Raw genomic sequence first — 17,234 nt, 5'->3', positions numbered from 1 at the left:
GTGAAGTGAAGATAACCCAAATATTAGCCCACTCGAGTAAAAAGCCAATGCTCTATCAATACATGTCTTCAACAAGCATAAACATCTAAACTAGACTAAACTAAACATGCAAAAAGCAATATTTTAGTTAGCTGGGCGCACTAGTGCAGCTAATAGCAAATTTTTAGGAGCATGGCAAAACAAAATTTTGTAAATTCCTGTGAGCTGAGACAAATCAGCCCCCTTCTCTGTCTACCAGCAGTACCTGCAGGTAGTGAATCACCTCAGCAGAAGAACTGGAACTAGCTGATGTCTGTGTTTCTCAGCTTCACAGTATTTTAATTCAGGAATATGATTCATTTAATTGCCACTTTATATTTGTTTCTATTGAGATATTAGTCAGTTTATGTTGGCACTTTGCTGTTTATTAATAATATAATAATAATAATATTAAAATCAGTTATTACCGTAATTTCCGGACTATAAGCCGCTACTTTTTTCCCTCGTTCTGGTCCCTGAGGCTTATACAACGGTGCGGCTTTTCTACGGCTTACGGTAACCAGGGGCGCGCACTACCGAGGATGCGCAAGACCGAGGCAGACATCTGGCGCCAGGTAACGAGAGCAAAACAAAGAGTAGGAGAGCGTCAGCGACAGTTTGCGCGAAGGAAGTGTTCATGCAAACACCCTCAACATGGAAAACAAACGGAGAAGTGCATATGATGCTGCTTTTAAGTTAAAGGCAATCGATCTGGCTGTCAAAGAAGGAAATAGAGCTGCTGCACGTACCCTTGACATCAATGAATGGCTGGTTATTTTGATAACGTAAACGGCCGCGGGACTGCACTTTTACTGCCGTGTTACAGGCGAGCACTTTGTATTACTTTGCACCGTTGTATTATTTGTACTCTGCACGAATGCTGTTCGCCATGTCAAAGATGTGAAAGTTTGATTGAATGATTGAAAGATTTATTGTTAATAAATGGGACGCTTTGCGTTCCCAAACAGTCATCTCTGTCCCGACAATCCCCTCCGTGGTAGCAGGAACCCCTATATACTACGGTAATAACACATCAAAAGGCCTGCGGTTTATAGTCGGGTGCGGCTTTTATATGGAGCAATCTGTATTTTACCCTAAATTTAGCTGGTGAGGCTTATAGTCAGGTGCGCTTTATAGTCCGGAAATTACGGTACTTTAAATGATATATATTGTATGTGTTTGTAACCAAGCCAAATTCAAGCACCTCCACTTTCTCATTTTACAGCCAAACATTACACTAAAATATGTTTCTGAAAACACTTTGTGCGAGAAATAGGCAATACAGTAAAAAAAAAAATCATGATTCATATATGATCACCGCTGCCTATTTTCACCATTTGATCACAGTTCACGAGCAGTCGTTGACACTGAGTCAGAGACTTCTTGACTCTGATTGGTTGTTTTCCGCCGTGGAAATCTTCCAGATGCCATGGGAGCAACAGGAGGAGGCAGAGGAGCATGCTTTTCCCCCCCCAGATTATCTATCTTATGTACTAATGTAAGGATATATACCACAACATATATTGTTCAGCTTTAATCCACTCACTCCCATGTGTGGCCAATTTGTTAAATTTGGGAAAATGTCCCGTATGCAGCACTGACTGCATTTCCAGCTGCTGCAGCCTCAGCCTCTCAAACATTCTCATGTTTCTAACACTGCCCATTTCCCCAGGAACAATATGTATTATTATATTTATTATATATAAATAATATAGATTTTTTTTAATATGTTATTTTACTGTGGGAGTGCATTGGGATATGAGACGCATTTTCAAGTTGATTGTGATTTATGAAGGTGCGCACACTTTTATGACACTGATCTTTTGTAATTTACATGTGGTCTATACATTTTGTTTTTTTGCACACGTACATTTTGGTCTGGATCCTACGCACAGTTAAAATTAAGCCCCAAGAAGAAATGAAAGACATAAAATGAAAGTCTAGTTAGAGTGTCTGCATGGATATTCCCCAGCCTAAAATTATGGTAAATAAATATTTAGTGCTGTTTCATTTGACCGGCAACATTTGAGTTATATTCACTAGGTCACATACAAATAAATATACATAGTGAATATACTTAATCCTAAAATCTACATTTGTGAATGTATAAAAAAGAAAGGCTGAAGGAGACATTATACAGGATATATTTCTGGGGATGAAGGGACATTCTTTTTTTCTGTGGGAATGATCGCACTGCTAAAACTCCGAAATATAAATACAGTTTGAGTAATTGACTTCATTATTGTTAGTGTTAGCTTTTAAAGTGGAACCCAGGAAACCTGTGACATTTTTCCTCAAGTATATTAAAAAGTGACCAAAACATGAAGCTTGAAGTTAATTCTGTGTGGATATTCCTCTGTGAAGCTGTTCCAGGAAACTGTCCTTTTCACCATGATTGTTTACTTTGTGAGAGCTAAGATCCAGAAACTTTCTGTACAACCTCTTATTCCTGACACTTCAATCCCACAAGCTTATGTAACACAGCAGCAACATCCGCACTCAAGTGTATTTTTAGATTTTAAGAGTTAAAAAAATATACAGAGAATCAAGCAAAGGAAAGCAGGGACCTTGTAGAGCACATGCCGTCAAGCTCCCAGGGGACGTCATGTGTCGGACTCGATGCTGGGAGCAAGATGGAGGGGTCAAAGGTCAGTTCTCACAGGAAACAGAAGGAAGTGGTGTTTGTGTTCACATACTGTAACTCAGCTTTTACAAAAACATTGGCAAAAACTTTGTGTACATCAGTCAAATTAAATTAAATAAAACCAATCTCGATTTTATAGGTCACTAAGCGACAATCTCCTGGTCTGAGAAATGAAACCAATGCAGAAGTGTCAAAAACTGCAGTTAATCGAGTGGCCACTTGGGGCTGGCACCAAAACAGAGCAAATCCCCATAGGACACCATTAAAATGCCCAATTTTAAGATACTAAACTGGCTCGATGGACACATATATTGGTGCCTTTTGGGGAATTATTAAATCAAATATTAAGCAAATAATATGGCTTGCTGTGCGTTTTAGTTGGACTAAAGCACTGTTCAAGAAGTTGGTGCTCCAGTTTTTTGTTTCGGTGAGTGAAATTCCATTATTATTCTATTTATAGCATAATCATATTTCAACAGTCATAGTCAAGTTAATAATCTAGCCAGTCTGCTGTGACCCCTGTTGCTGCAGTTTGCGCTGCGTGAATTGTAATTGATACAACCACTAAGGTCGCACTCACACTGTCCATCCGTACCGTGACCAAACAGGTTTTACGGGTAAAGCCTAGTTTGTTTGACCAGTGTCAGTGCAACCGTACCGCGCCTAGCTGCGGCCCGCTTTGCCGGCCACGAGCCGCTTGGAAGAGGTGGGCTTTTATAAGCGCGTTTACACATGTACGAGCACGAGCGTGCGCACGTGTACGAGCACGAGGCCTACGGCGGCTCTGACGTCATTTTATGTGCACCTGTTCGGACATAGAAAAAAAAAGAAAAGAAAGACGGACCATGCGCGGACATTTAAAACAATGGCGGCGAAAGGTTCACGTTGGTGTGATGTGGAGTGTTGTACCCTAAAAGCACGGGGCACGGTACAAAATTGACAGTGTGATTGCACCCACACTAGGCCCAAATGATCCGTGTTGTGTTTCAGTGTAATAGGTAGTAGGAGGTAGGGTAGGGCCATACTGCCTCACATCTATGGTAATCAACAATTGATAATGCCTATTTAATTGTCTGACAACAGCCAATTCAAAGATACTCCTGAGCTAATCATTAGCTAATGATTCCTTGATATATTATACCCCAGTTACCTCAGTATATCTACTACAAAGTCCTAGATTTTGTCCAGGAACTTTTCATCAACAATTGTATTAATTATCAGTCATATAAGTCAATTTTAATTATATAACACAATATAACAAATCTCAAATTTTCCTCAAGGGGGTTTACAATCTGTACAGCGTATGACACCCTTTGTCCTTTGACCTTACAGAGAGGGGGGCCCACAGCTGTGCTTGTGGAACAGAACAAACAGGGTTATTGTGGTGCAGTGACTTCCAGAAAGTGTACATTCATCTTGTCGGCAGGACAAACATGGACTATGGTCTAGGCTTAATGACGCATTGGGGCTGAGACCGACCCACCAGTCGGATTTATTTGATTTTATTCAAACCATTGAGAGCTAGCTCCCTTTTCCTAGGAGGCCTTATTGACAGTACATATAAAACAATAAAAGCACATGGACGTTACAGCATAAATCAGTGTGAAAGTGATCTCTAGTTAATAATGAAAGAATAATTCATTAATTGAAAGTTCAGACAAAAAGATCAGTTCTGAGTTTGGATTTAAAGGACTCAATAGAATCAGTCAGTCGAAGTACAGGTTGTTCCTGCGTCACTCCTCACTTATTCCTCAGTACAATTGTATGTACCACATTGTGTGTTCATGTTCACCTTGGTAATCATCTAAGCTCACAAACTTTTTTAGAATTCTTTACAAAGCTTCCAGCCATTAAACAAACCAAAATAAATCAGCCTGTTTCATTTAAAATGACCTTAATACAGCGCTGTGGTTGACTGAGCAACACCAGCTTTTACAGAGAAAGTGACGACTCAGCTGTACCTGGAGCCACAAGTAGCCTCTGGTTTGTGGACATTCATTGCATCTTAGTTAGTTATCATCTTCACTACTCATTATCCACATTTTGAACGACTGGCAGCTCGACCTCTGTGTTTTTCAAACTTCAAGTTGTTTCACGCTGTTGGAGATGAGTGGCAGCTTACAACTGACATGCAGTAGCTGTCACTGAAAATGCGAGCTGGACAAGCTGGACAACTTCAAATGCATGAAGTGTTTGGAACACACCCTCAGCTTAGAGAGCTCTAGTTGACATCCGTGTCACAACCAAGCGGCAACCTCGGGTGCCACGTACCAGACAAAACTGCAGTTCCTGAATCAACCACTGAACACAAGTCATAGAGCCCCGTATTAAAATGCCCATCTTTACAGCAGAAATAAACATGTTTACAGTCTGAAACAAAAAAAAACAGGGAGTCATTTTTTTTTATACTCATCCATTTAAATTATATTAAGACTTAAAGTTCTGCATAGTTAATTTGGCTCTTCAGAAACCTGTGGGTGGCATCTCAGTGACTATATTTTATAGTCCTTAGTCACATAGTCACACCTGCGAAGACTGCTGGTACACGAAGGCCACCGCACAGCCACTTGAGGCGACCTCGTCAGCTGATGGAGGACGGCTGCAGCAGAGAAGGGGTTCTCCACTGTCAAGGACATACTGTAGTAACAGCACAGCTGAGTTACAGAACACAAACTAACTTCTGGTCATTTAAGTTTACTCTACTAAGAAGTTCAAAAGTAAATAGCTGCATTTTTACATTTGTGACATTTGTTTTTGTTAAACAATATTCTATTATTGTATTTTAATAATTGATCTAAGTTTCAGAGATGTATAAAAAGCTACCATTAGTTTTTCCCTATTTCTGTTCGAGGGACAAGCTCTTTGAATAGCTTAAAACGGCGGTCTGGAGGACACTTCTCTCCTCTGATCAGAAGGCTTAGCAACTTATTGTTGTTTAATTTTAGCTTCAGGATCAGAATTTACAATAAATCACAAATTTGATCTCATCCAGCCCAAACAATTAGACTCTTCGAACTAAAACTGTCTTACAGATCTAAATTATACCTATCCCCAAAGCAATTTCAGTCAAAAGCAACTGGACTTGGTTATTTGTCTAGGAAGACGTTTCACCTCTCATCCAAGAGGCTTCATCAGTTCATGTACGCATCTGACCAGGCTGGGACTGGTCCAACTAACTGGTGTGGAGATCCAGGTATTTAACCTCTCACAAGGTCGATGATGTCACTGGAACCCTCTGTGCTCCAAGTGCCAACGACCGTCGTTAGAGTGACAGTCGTCACCTTGCCTCCTTGTTTACTCCCGCTATAATTACTTCAACCATGAGGTTTCCGCTAAGAAACATAAATATTGGTCATAAGCTGTTTGCATAATCGACCTATACGGCTGTTTTTTGAGTGAGGATAGTCTATTTAAAAAATTAAATGCAGACTTTTGGTTTCACGGACATGACATTGACATTGCAATCGGTAAAGTAGGCCTACTTTTTAAATGTTATTTCATGTTAAATGTATAGCATTTAACTTTAAAATAATGACGATGTCTGTATCAAGCCCATTTTTTTTATCAGGAACATTTGGCCACGTTTTTATTCTCTTATTTGAAAGAGTCATAAATAATACTGCATACATTTTTTTCCTCAAAAAACAGTGCAAGATTTTCAAAATATGTATAATGTATTTTCATTTTTCTCTACTTTCTCCTCCTTTTGAGTTGAATACAAACTTTGAGTGGAACTTCAAGTTTTGCAAAGATTGCCAGGTTATCATTTTTTGGAAGAATCTGAGGCTTATCTCTATGACTCTAATGTAGACTGATGCATGAGCACCACAGGCCAAGGTTTACAGATACTGCTACTTCTTGTGTTTCAAAGAGGTTCTGCAGAAAGCTTGAAGTAGTAAAAAAAAAACATGAAGTTTTCAGCTTGGCTTGGATGGCTGGTTTATAAAAGTCTGGACTTACTTCAAAACCATTGTCCCATTGAATTGTTCATGCTTAATTAACAACATAAATAACCCTTTCTTTATTTTAAACACTGCAAGTCAACTTCCTTAAGAACACTTTTATACTGCTCAGGAACAGATTATTTTAATGGATTTGGATTTGGTTGACATGATGAACTCAAAGATAAGTGATGTCTTCGTCTCTCCACCTATGCACGTTGAGTCCACTGCATCTTAAAATTGTACTCTTTAGGTTACATTGTTTCGAGCGACCTCTGCAGTGGTTAGATGTAACTGCAGGCGAGCCTGTTCTTTCAGAGCCTCCATCTTGCCACGTTCACAGTCACTCTGTGTGTTGACAATTGTATTATTTTTGTTTTGCTCTTTTGTAAACTTTATTGAAACACATTAATCTCTCTACTTTCTGTGTTCCCTATATGTTACCCTCCAAAATCCACACCGTAGGTGACGATCTGGGCCGACAGACCAATCGCTGTCAGCAGCGACACAGATATTGGGAATAATTAGCAAAAAAGGCAACAAGAAGTGCTTTTATTAGTGGGTCATATGATCAATCACCATTGTTTTTGATCACTACTTGATGGATATTAACTGAAAAAGGCAATTAAATAGCTGGAAATCGTACGGAGTACAACTTTAACTCTGAAGAGGAGATTTCTCTTCAAACATACCAGGATTAGGGCAGTAACAGAGTGATTTCAGGGTAAGTCACATAACAACGCGACAGAAGCATCCAAAGTTCACTTCTGACCATTGGTGTAGTGCAGGATTATTATTGCACAACCACTCCTTCCAAGAAGGAGAAAAATGGGTGGGAGTACTCATGCAGGATGTATTAAAATGTTCTCATGTCAAATTGATTCGTTTGTAGTCTGGTGCTGCCCTCTGGTGGAATGTGTCCAGTTTCACAAGACTTTGTCTCAAAAAACGAAAGGGATGGAGTTAAGGGTGAGTCTGCAATTAGAATCCAATACACTTTTCTGTAAAATTCAGTGAATAACTGGTGTTTGTGACCCATTTGAAATACAGTGGATTAAAACCAGATGATGTCAAGGAATAAAAAATTTTATTTTAAGATCAGGATAAAAATAATTAAAAGTTTTCTCCTAAAATACTAAAACGAAAAGCACAAAAAGTTTAAACCAAACTAAAATAAAATGTATCAACTAAAATAATGCTGCAAGAACAGGAGTATGAGGCTTAAACAATGAGTCTGTGTCTCTGCTGACCTCCACTGTCCGTATGACTGGCCTTGTTAGTATAAATACAAGTACAAGTAGCAATATACACACATTGCAGAAGAGTAACACGGACCAGCTTGACCAGGTTGATCATCTCAAGAGGAAGAATAGAATAGAATAGCCTTTATTGTCATTGCATTTGCATACAACGAAATTGGAGAACCAATGAGGCTTCAGGCTCAAACCAAGAAAAAAAAACTCCCAGAACAAAGGGCTGGTTATAGACTAAGGTGAATCCAGACCACGTCCTGGACCAGTTGAGAATGAGGGGGCTGTAGTGGGCAATGTTGTCTCCTACAAGTACCTTGGGCTGTGGCTGGAAGGCAAGCTGAACTGGGCAAGCATCACAGACAATCTGAGCCCAAATCAACCTGTACTTCCTGAGGAGGCTGCGATTACCTGCAGGAACTCCTGTGGATGTTCTACCACTCGCAAGCGCTCTCTTTTACACTGTGGTAAATACTTCAAAAAAGGGCTTATCAAGTTCAGACAAGCTGATCAGTTTATTTGTTTTCTATGGTATTTATTTTATATTTTGTTGAACTTTACATGTTTAAAATAAATACTTTTTAAAAACATTTAATTTCAAGTGGCAAACCTGCCATGTTATCACTATGGACTGCATACTGTACATGCCATGCTATAAGGCAAAGCTTGGCAAGCATAGCATCAACAACCAATACCTTTAAAAGGACTGTGTCAATTCTGTGTCATGGGAATGTGGGCATTGTGTTTAGATGAAAGGTGTTTGGCCTGTCCATGGCAGAAGTCCCCCGTTCAATGGTGCATCAGAGTTGTCATGATGTTATGACGTGATAGGGTGTCCATTCATCGGGCTCCACCCACTGTATCTATAGAGTCCAGTAGAGGGCAGAGCCTGTGTGAAATAGAACAAAGGTTATGATATTGTTACTCCAGTTTTATAAGCACAGGTGGAGTCCTCTGCCGGAGGCCTTGTTGCTCTTTTGCCGCTCGCTGAAGAGGGTGTAGGATACCAGACAGACTGCCTTAAATACTGGATAATATGTATTCGGGTAGGCATGTCCTGATTGGCCAGCTACCTTTATGCAAAGTAGTAGTAGCTCAGTCCATAGGTTACTTGGCTGGGAACCGTAGGGTCGCTGGTTCAAGTCCCTGCGTGGACTATGTATGGAGCGTGGACTGGTGGCTAGAAAGGTGCCAGTTCATCTCCTGGGCACTGCCAAGGTGCTGTTGAGCAGGGCACCGAACCCCCAACTGCTCAAGGCGCCGTTCACTGGCAACATCTAACATCTCTCCTTAATTGCATGTATAGGTCCTGTCTGTGTGTGTATTTCGGGCCTGTGTGTGTAACATGTATAATAATAAGAGTGAAAAAATTCAATTTCCCAGTTGTGGGATAAATAAAGTAATTCTTCTTAATAGAACTAGGGTTACAAAATGGCAACCTTCATTCTATCTCACACAGGTGGGTGGAGCCAGAGGAATGAACTTCCTGTCACAACATAACATTGACCAAACCACACTGCCCCAGACATACCACCTACCCCAATATAACCTAAGCCTCCTTGGAGCAGAGAGGGGGGTCCCCAGCCATACCCAAGTAGTATGCAACTAAACTTGGTAGAGCCACCATCCAACCTTGCAGGGGTCAAAAGACAAGAAAAAGACACCCTCCACACCCCATCAACGAGTCATCAGGGAGCATGGGAACATTTAGGTGCAACAGGACTGACATACACTCACCACTTTTCACCAGTCCTGTGTCCAGCGAGCACAGGGCCTGAAAAGGAGCCCATAGAGTCCGGTAGATTATTTTCTTTTTGGTTGCATTCCGGATGTGGGCATCAAAAGTTAATTTAGAGTCTATGATGACACTATTTATACGGTTTATAGCCTGTTTTTAGCAATAAAAAGTTGCATATCATCAGCATAACTGTTAAAAAGGGAAAGTTGAGTGAAAATGCAAAAGTATGCCACAGTTGATGTGTTAGTGCTTAGAGGAGTGATCGTCAAGTTAAACAAAAGATACTCTACCTGTGAGGTAGGATGTGAACCACGTTAGAACAGTGCCAGAAAGGCTGACGCAATTATATTATCTGTCTATGACAATAATGTTGTCAAGGAGGACAAGGACGGAGAGGGTTTTTTTGTCTAAATTGAGATTGTTATATTGCATCCTGTTATATAACTAATCTTGACCCAATTGCTGAAGGACAGAACAGAAAGTCTGAATATTGGGCCCTTATCAGTTAACATTATCAGTTTATGTAATCAATCCATGATAAACCTCTTCGTCAGGCTCTGTCTGAGCACCCTTAAATAATAAATAGCATAATGAATAAAAGGGTGGCACAGTGGTGTGGTGGGTAGCACTGTCGCCTCATAGCAAGAGGGTTCTTGGTTTGAATCCTGGCTAGGGCCCTTCTGTGTGGAGTTTGCATGTTCACTGCGTGTTCTCCGGCTTTCTCCCACAGTCCCCAGACATGCACGTGTTAGGTTAATTGATGATTGTGTGTGTCTGTGAGTGTCTCTTTATGCCATGTGATAGACTGGTGTCCTGTCCAGGGTGGACCACGTCTCACGCCCAATGTCAGCTGGGATCGGCTCCAGACAAGCGGTTGAAGAAAAAAGCATAATGAATAAAAGGAGTAGGAGTAGGACCACCACCCAGCTTCCCTTTTTAACCAAACCTAATGCTGTTGATTCCCCCAGACCCTAATAGGGACCGAACTACAGTGGCCCTGAGGGCTCACAGCACTGCAACACATTGAGAAAAGGCGCTGCTGTCAGGCCCAGGCAGGAAAGAGGACTCAGATGCGGAGGTTCGCAGATCAGCACTGAATTTATTTGCTTGACAACAGGAACGTGGCACAGAACAAAAACTCACTCCACACAGGAGGAACAAAACAAAAGTTGTCAGTAATAAAACAAAGTACAAAAAAAAGGTCGCTCCGTCCAGGCGGAAAAAACAAAAGGCAAAGTGAACAAAATAATTAAACAAGGACGCCCTAACCAGGAGGGAAAAACAATGGAGAAACGAGAATTTAAAAATACTACACTTACTTTGACAAAACAAGAAATACTATCACTAGAATGTGGAAACAATGAACTCGAGGGCATGAACAAGACTATGGGAAAAGCGCTGGATATATTTGACACAAGGTACGAAATAATCTGGCACGGAACAAGGGGAAAGACACAGACTTTATACACATGAGGGAAGGGGAACCACAGGTGGAAACAACCGGGAATCAGGGAATGACGTCAGACCGGTGACACAAGAGGAAGAGCAAGTGACCTCGAACGAGAGGAGAGTTATCTTTCAAAATAAAACAGGAAGTTCACAAGACAAAAACCCAAAGACAGGACAGACCTCACTGTGTGACAGCTGCAAAGACAACAACATATTAAGAAAAAACACTGCAAATAGGCAGCAATACAACAGAAGTGTTTCCATAGGACACTTAAAAGTGATGCACACATCTGGGTACACTGTTATTTTTTTCTCCACAGACATATATACAAAATAACTAATAAAAAAATGTGTAATTTGAAACTGAGTTTAAAAAAAACTCTGGGACAATCTTATCCTGAGGGTAGGCATAGTGGTCTTAAAGCTTTACTTAAAAAGTCTAATATGCTTTCAGAACAGTAAGAGATTCAGAAAACAGAGGAGTGGTTGCTCAGCTGCATTAAGTCAAGTTTCCCTTAACTTTACCCGTAATTGCCAACATGGAGGCTGTGATCGGATGCTAACTTCAGAGTTGTTGACCGGAGTGAGCCCCTGCTTTCGTGTGCAAATCTCTCCATCTCCCGCTAGAGCGCTGAAGCTCTGAAGGTGGCAGTGTGTTTTCCTACACTGTGACAGCAGTCGAAGCCCCAGCGAGTGATGCTAGAGCTCACCCCCACTTACTAGGAGCCACCACCAGTGTAGCACGAAGGCACGGTGGAATCATAGATAATTAGGTTTATATATTCATAGTATGTGCTGGGCAGTGGGGCAAGACTAGGCAAAACTCGGGTGAGAAAAAAATAACAGACGTGCATCACTTTTTAATGTCCTCTGGCAACACTTCCGTTGTGTTGCTGTCCATTTGCAGCACTATTTCTTAATGCGTTGTGTTCATTGCAGCACTTTTTCTTAATGTGTTGTGGTGTGTGCAGTGCTTCTTCTCAACATGTTGTGTTGCGGTATTTGCAGTGCGTTTTCCAAAGCTACACATGTGTTGTCAAATTGATAAAGATGTTTTCTTAATTTGCTTGTGTTTTGTCTATTTGAATGGGTTTTCTTAAGTTGCAGAGCTGTGAGCTCTCAGGTCCACGGTCCAGAACTCCAACACTGACAACATTTTTTGCTAGTGCTTAACTCCACTACAATGGGACCATCTGGCTCAGAATAACTCACCTAGCTCCCTGAAGACATGTCCATCCATAACACGGGTTTTCATAGACATACAACAAAGACGTATTAACCTTTCTATTCCGGCTCCCCTAAAGATGTCTTCTGGACGTCCGGACATCCCATCTTTTTGCTCACTAGGCTCTGTCAAATCAGGGGCTAGGATTGGGTACATTATTGCATTAATGGTCTAACATGAGAATGAAAGTTCCTTTTTGAACTTGTTCATGGAGTTACTCAGGTGTCATGGATTTGTAGATTTTTAAATTGTTATTTTTCTGAGCACTTTAAGGACTTCCCATCCATATTTCCTTAAATATTTCCTAAATTAAGATTAAAAGTGAATTCTCTGAACAGCAAAACGACTACTAAATGGACCTTGGGGTGTGATTGTTTTGCCACCTGCCTCATGGGTTAACCATAAGAGTGAAAGAATACACATGCACTTATAGAACTGGTTTTACAATAAACACACATTCATACAATTATTTACACTGAGTGAACAGAAGTTAAAGCACCTGGTCATGTAATGCCATGCTTTGGTATACAGAAGCCCTAATATAAATACTACTACTTAAACATTTAACGCTACTTTGATTGTGTGTTGCTATGTCTCAAGGCTGTACCATGTAGGGTTGTTTAAGGTACTTCATCGTACTGAAAGATTTGTACTGTTTTGTCTACCATGTCTACTTGTATGTGAAACACACAAATAAACTGCCACCACTTTTGTTTCTATGCCTGCATGCTCGGCTGAGTGTCACAGTAGGAGGAACTGTAACAGGAAGGAATGTCTCTCTCAAAGAGATAAATGCTCCATAGATCTGCCCTACATCTGATGCCTCCAGTTAAAGCGACAACATGACCAGGATCAGTGACCTAGCACTTATAGGTTCCCTTCCAAGTGCAGAATATGCTACACAGAGCGCCAGCCGTCAGATTATACTTATAATGGTGTTTTTGAGTTACCATCTTTGGTTTCAAATTGACTTTGCATGTCCTTGCACCTCAGACAGGAACTTTATGCACTGCTACGGCTACATGGTGCTGCCATCTCTGATCGTAACCAGCCTGATTATGTGGAATGACAAGCGGATGGGAAGAATTTTCAGATTCAGCTGCTACCACTCATCAGTTCAAAAAGGAAGATGCAGCTGCAGGGGGAAATTCTGCCTGGAGTTCTTCTTATACTGTCTTCAGGCTGCATCGTCTGCATTTCTTTGGTGTGGCTCAGTGCTTGTTGATGGAGACTGGTATGTGTGCTGTGGGGCTGGAAACTCAGAAGAATTTAGGACCTTATCATGTATGGAGGAGAGTGAGATCGGCCCAGTTGAGAAGGCAAGAAAAGCAAATCTGAAAAACCAGTCAATGGTGAGTAAAGCCTCTCCTATAAACATATAAACCATGAAAATGTATTTTTAATTGAATAACTCTGATATGTTTCGCAGGTCATTGGCTTAAGCTGCATCTTGCTGACAGCTGTCTCCTCATTAGTTTTGATGTTTCCATGGAGCACCTGGTGCACAAAGAGAAATCACTTCAGGGCTGTATTTGAAGAAGCAATACTGGAGCAGACAGAAATCGTTATTTGGCAGGAGATGGATAAAGCTGCTGCAGAGTCTGTGACTAGATCACTGAGCTCTCTTGCCACCACTACAACCACTGCAGCACCATCAACAACCTCCATAACAAAAAGTGCACCTGAGGAGGTGGAAAAAACTGAGGAAAAGGACAAATTACATTTAAATATAAATGTCAACTGGGACGACATAGCTTGTCTTGCTGATACCCTTATTGAAAGTATTCCAAACAATTTTGCTAGTAATAAGAATATAAATGTTATTATCAGTAACCACATCAATGGCAGCTAAATGCCAGTCATTTCAATAAAACACATCAAATGCTAATACCCTTAAGGGAAAGGACTATATAGGCGAAATGTTCCAAAATGTTTTCTTTCAGACTAGTGGAATAAAACATTAATTTTTCTACACTACATTTAATAGCATCTGTAGATTTCTCTTAAGTTCACCAAAAGTTACCATTAGATAATGCCTCATGTTCATATTTAAACATAATATTTACGAAAACTTAACACAATCTTCACTTCAGTAAGACATACACCAAACTCTCCAGTTTCATTCCTATGTATCTTCTGGAGATTTTTAAAGAGTTTGTTTGTTCATTTATCATTCATAGCCTGATTTATACAACATGTTTTTCCTAAAACCATGGCAAAGATGGATTCCTTATGGCTGTTAATGGAATATACTAATTTATGGAATGATAAAAGTCCCTCTGTAAAAACCTTTCACTCTTATATCTCAACCTGACTCCATCCACTGTTTACTATTGTCACTAGAGTCAGCAAATCTGTACATATTGAGAACATTCCTCATTTGAAAATGTAAACAAACAATTTCAGAAAACATGTAATAAGTAGTAAGAAACATATGTGTCTTAACGTAGATAATCTGATGTGTAAGATTCATGGTGTTTTCTATTAGCTAAAACGTTTACCCTATTCACCTGTGTCTCCTTTATACACTTTTTTTGACTATCTTTATATCAGCATAAAATACAATGTTGACTTCCACTTTTTAAATGCATACACTCTTTTTTATTGTTCTTTTTTCACACAAAATATCTATTGATAAAGATTATTTGACCTAGTTATTGATGTTGTTGTTTTAGTGATGTTCAGCTGTGCTTTATCTTTTAATATCATCAATAAATAGGACGACGATTAATGTGCATCTACGTTCACTCAAAGGATCTCACCACACCAAACTCCAAACGTTTTCATTTGGATTGCTTTTCAATCCGTCTCTCGTACACGGAGTGAGTAGCATTGGTCAGAATGACAAATGTAAGCACAAGAGAGATGACAGATATCACCCGCACAACACCTAGAAGTTGACACAAGCAGTCTCTAATCCTACCGTGACGGTCAAACAGGGCAGCTGCTGTTTGATGAGCGACCGGTTAGACGAGGTGTAGCACACGTTCCAAGATGAAATGATGCACTTCATGCACAAGTCACATTTCAATGTCAAGTGTAAAATATAATCAACCTACATCTGGTCTGAAGTCTGCATACCATGTCAATGCAGTAAGGAGAGTAAGGTGACTTTCATTACATTACCTACTTACTGTTACTGGTACATACTTTTACAGAATACAATCAACAAATAAATGATGATGCACAAGTGCTGACAACCGCTGCACATAAACAACATACACAGTGACAGGACCAACAGTTCAGTGATAAACACAATAAAGTTGTCATAATTCATAAGGTAGGTGGGTTACATATTGCACAAAGTTGGATATTTTACATACAAATAATAATGCTGCATAAAAAATTCAAATTAAACCTACGGAAAAAATCCTTAAAATCCTTACAATGCTAAGAACATGAGTAATAGATAATAAATGCTAAGTACAATGCAATCTAGAATAAAAAGGGATGACCTGCTTCTCAAGCTGAGGGGTCATTTAATCATGTATAAGCATGGAAATGTATTTAAAGAATCAAAAGAAGTGCGCTTTATTTGGGATTCTGCACATTTACTTTTGAAACTTTATTGTATATTTGTACTTTTGTACATGTACTTTTACTTCCTTTTGAATAAAATACAGTTTCTGAGTATTTCCACAGTATTGCTAAGATCTGAGTACTTCTTCAATCACTAGATAGACTTATTTATTTTTGATTAATTGAAAATAAATGAAAAAACTTGAAATAAACTTTATTTTCTGTTGTTACTGGCTTATGAACGTCTGTGATCAGTTGTATGCACCATGGTATCGACTACTTTATTTAGAGATTACATTGTTAAAATGTCATGAGATGCTTCAACATCTCTCCGATTTTTGAGACGGAGGGCTATAATGTTCAGCAGCCACCAGATGACACTGTTGGACTACTATAAGGTAAGCACTGCAGCACTGTAGTTCTAAGGCTGCTTGAGTTAACATGGGAAGACTTATCTGTACCCCCAACACACAGACACACAAATTCCGTGTTTACTCTGTGCTGTGTTGACTTTAATCCAGGCTACTCACTTATTGTATCGTACACATTTTTTTCTTGCACATACATTGTTTTGAAAAGTAAATGAATCATAGAAAATAAAGATGTCATCTCAATGATCCAGGGATGTCTACCCAGAGTGTCCCAGCTAAAGATCTTTGTCGACTATTCAGACATGTTCGCAGGAGTGTCCCAAAGACAAAACATCTCATATTTGTGCCTGCCGTTGGGAGGTTACCTTCATATCTCATCGCTGGAGAAAACTTTGCTAGACAATGATATAATCCATACGACTTTTAAGTTAAAATCTATCAAAGAGTGAGTTAGAACAATGGTGATTGAGCTGCTGACAGTGGTTGGTCGTCAAGGTAGAGCTCCTCCTTACCTCACTCCTCACAGGCTTGTAGTAAGGACCGAAGTGTAATAGGAACATGTGTGTGTATGGATTTCAGAGGGTCAAAGTAAAGAGGTGAATAAGTTTCAATGAAGTTTACAAAAAAGCAAAAAAAAGTATTCAACACTCGTAAGCTGCGTTTCATTAGTTGTTCAACATGCCCTCCTTCACATCACTCCCTCGGCCCTTGGTATTACGTAACAGCACATGTCACACAGAGGCCACTTGGATGGGGAGAGGAGCAGGGGATGAAAGGGAACGCACCTGCCCTCGTTCACTTCAGCCCAAACTATCATGGATCCCCCAGGTGCAGGGTTAGCGCTGTGCTGCTTCTTACAGATAATCAGAAATACATGTAGACTCATTTTTAATGAAATGAAGGCGTTTTCTACAGATGATTGCAATGTGGGTACTCTAGGTGAATTGGATCAAAAGTGTGACTATCAAATGAAATATTTGATAACTCGGAGAACCAATTTAATGTAGGGCCTTGACTCACATTCAGATAATGAGATTGATTATTCTCAATAAACTTATCGTTAATCAAGTAAATATTAG

This window comes from Echiichthys vipera (genome assembly GCF_963691815.1).
Source record: "Echiichthys vipera genome assembly, chromosome: 7".
NCBI lineage: Eukaryota > Metazoa > Chordata > Actinopteri > Perciformes > Trachinidae > Echiichthys > Echiichthys vipera.
The sequence above is the reverse complement of the archived record's forward strand: the minus strand, read 5'-3'. Positions refer to the sequence as shown.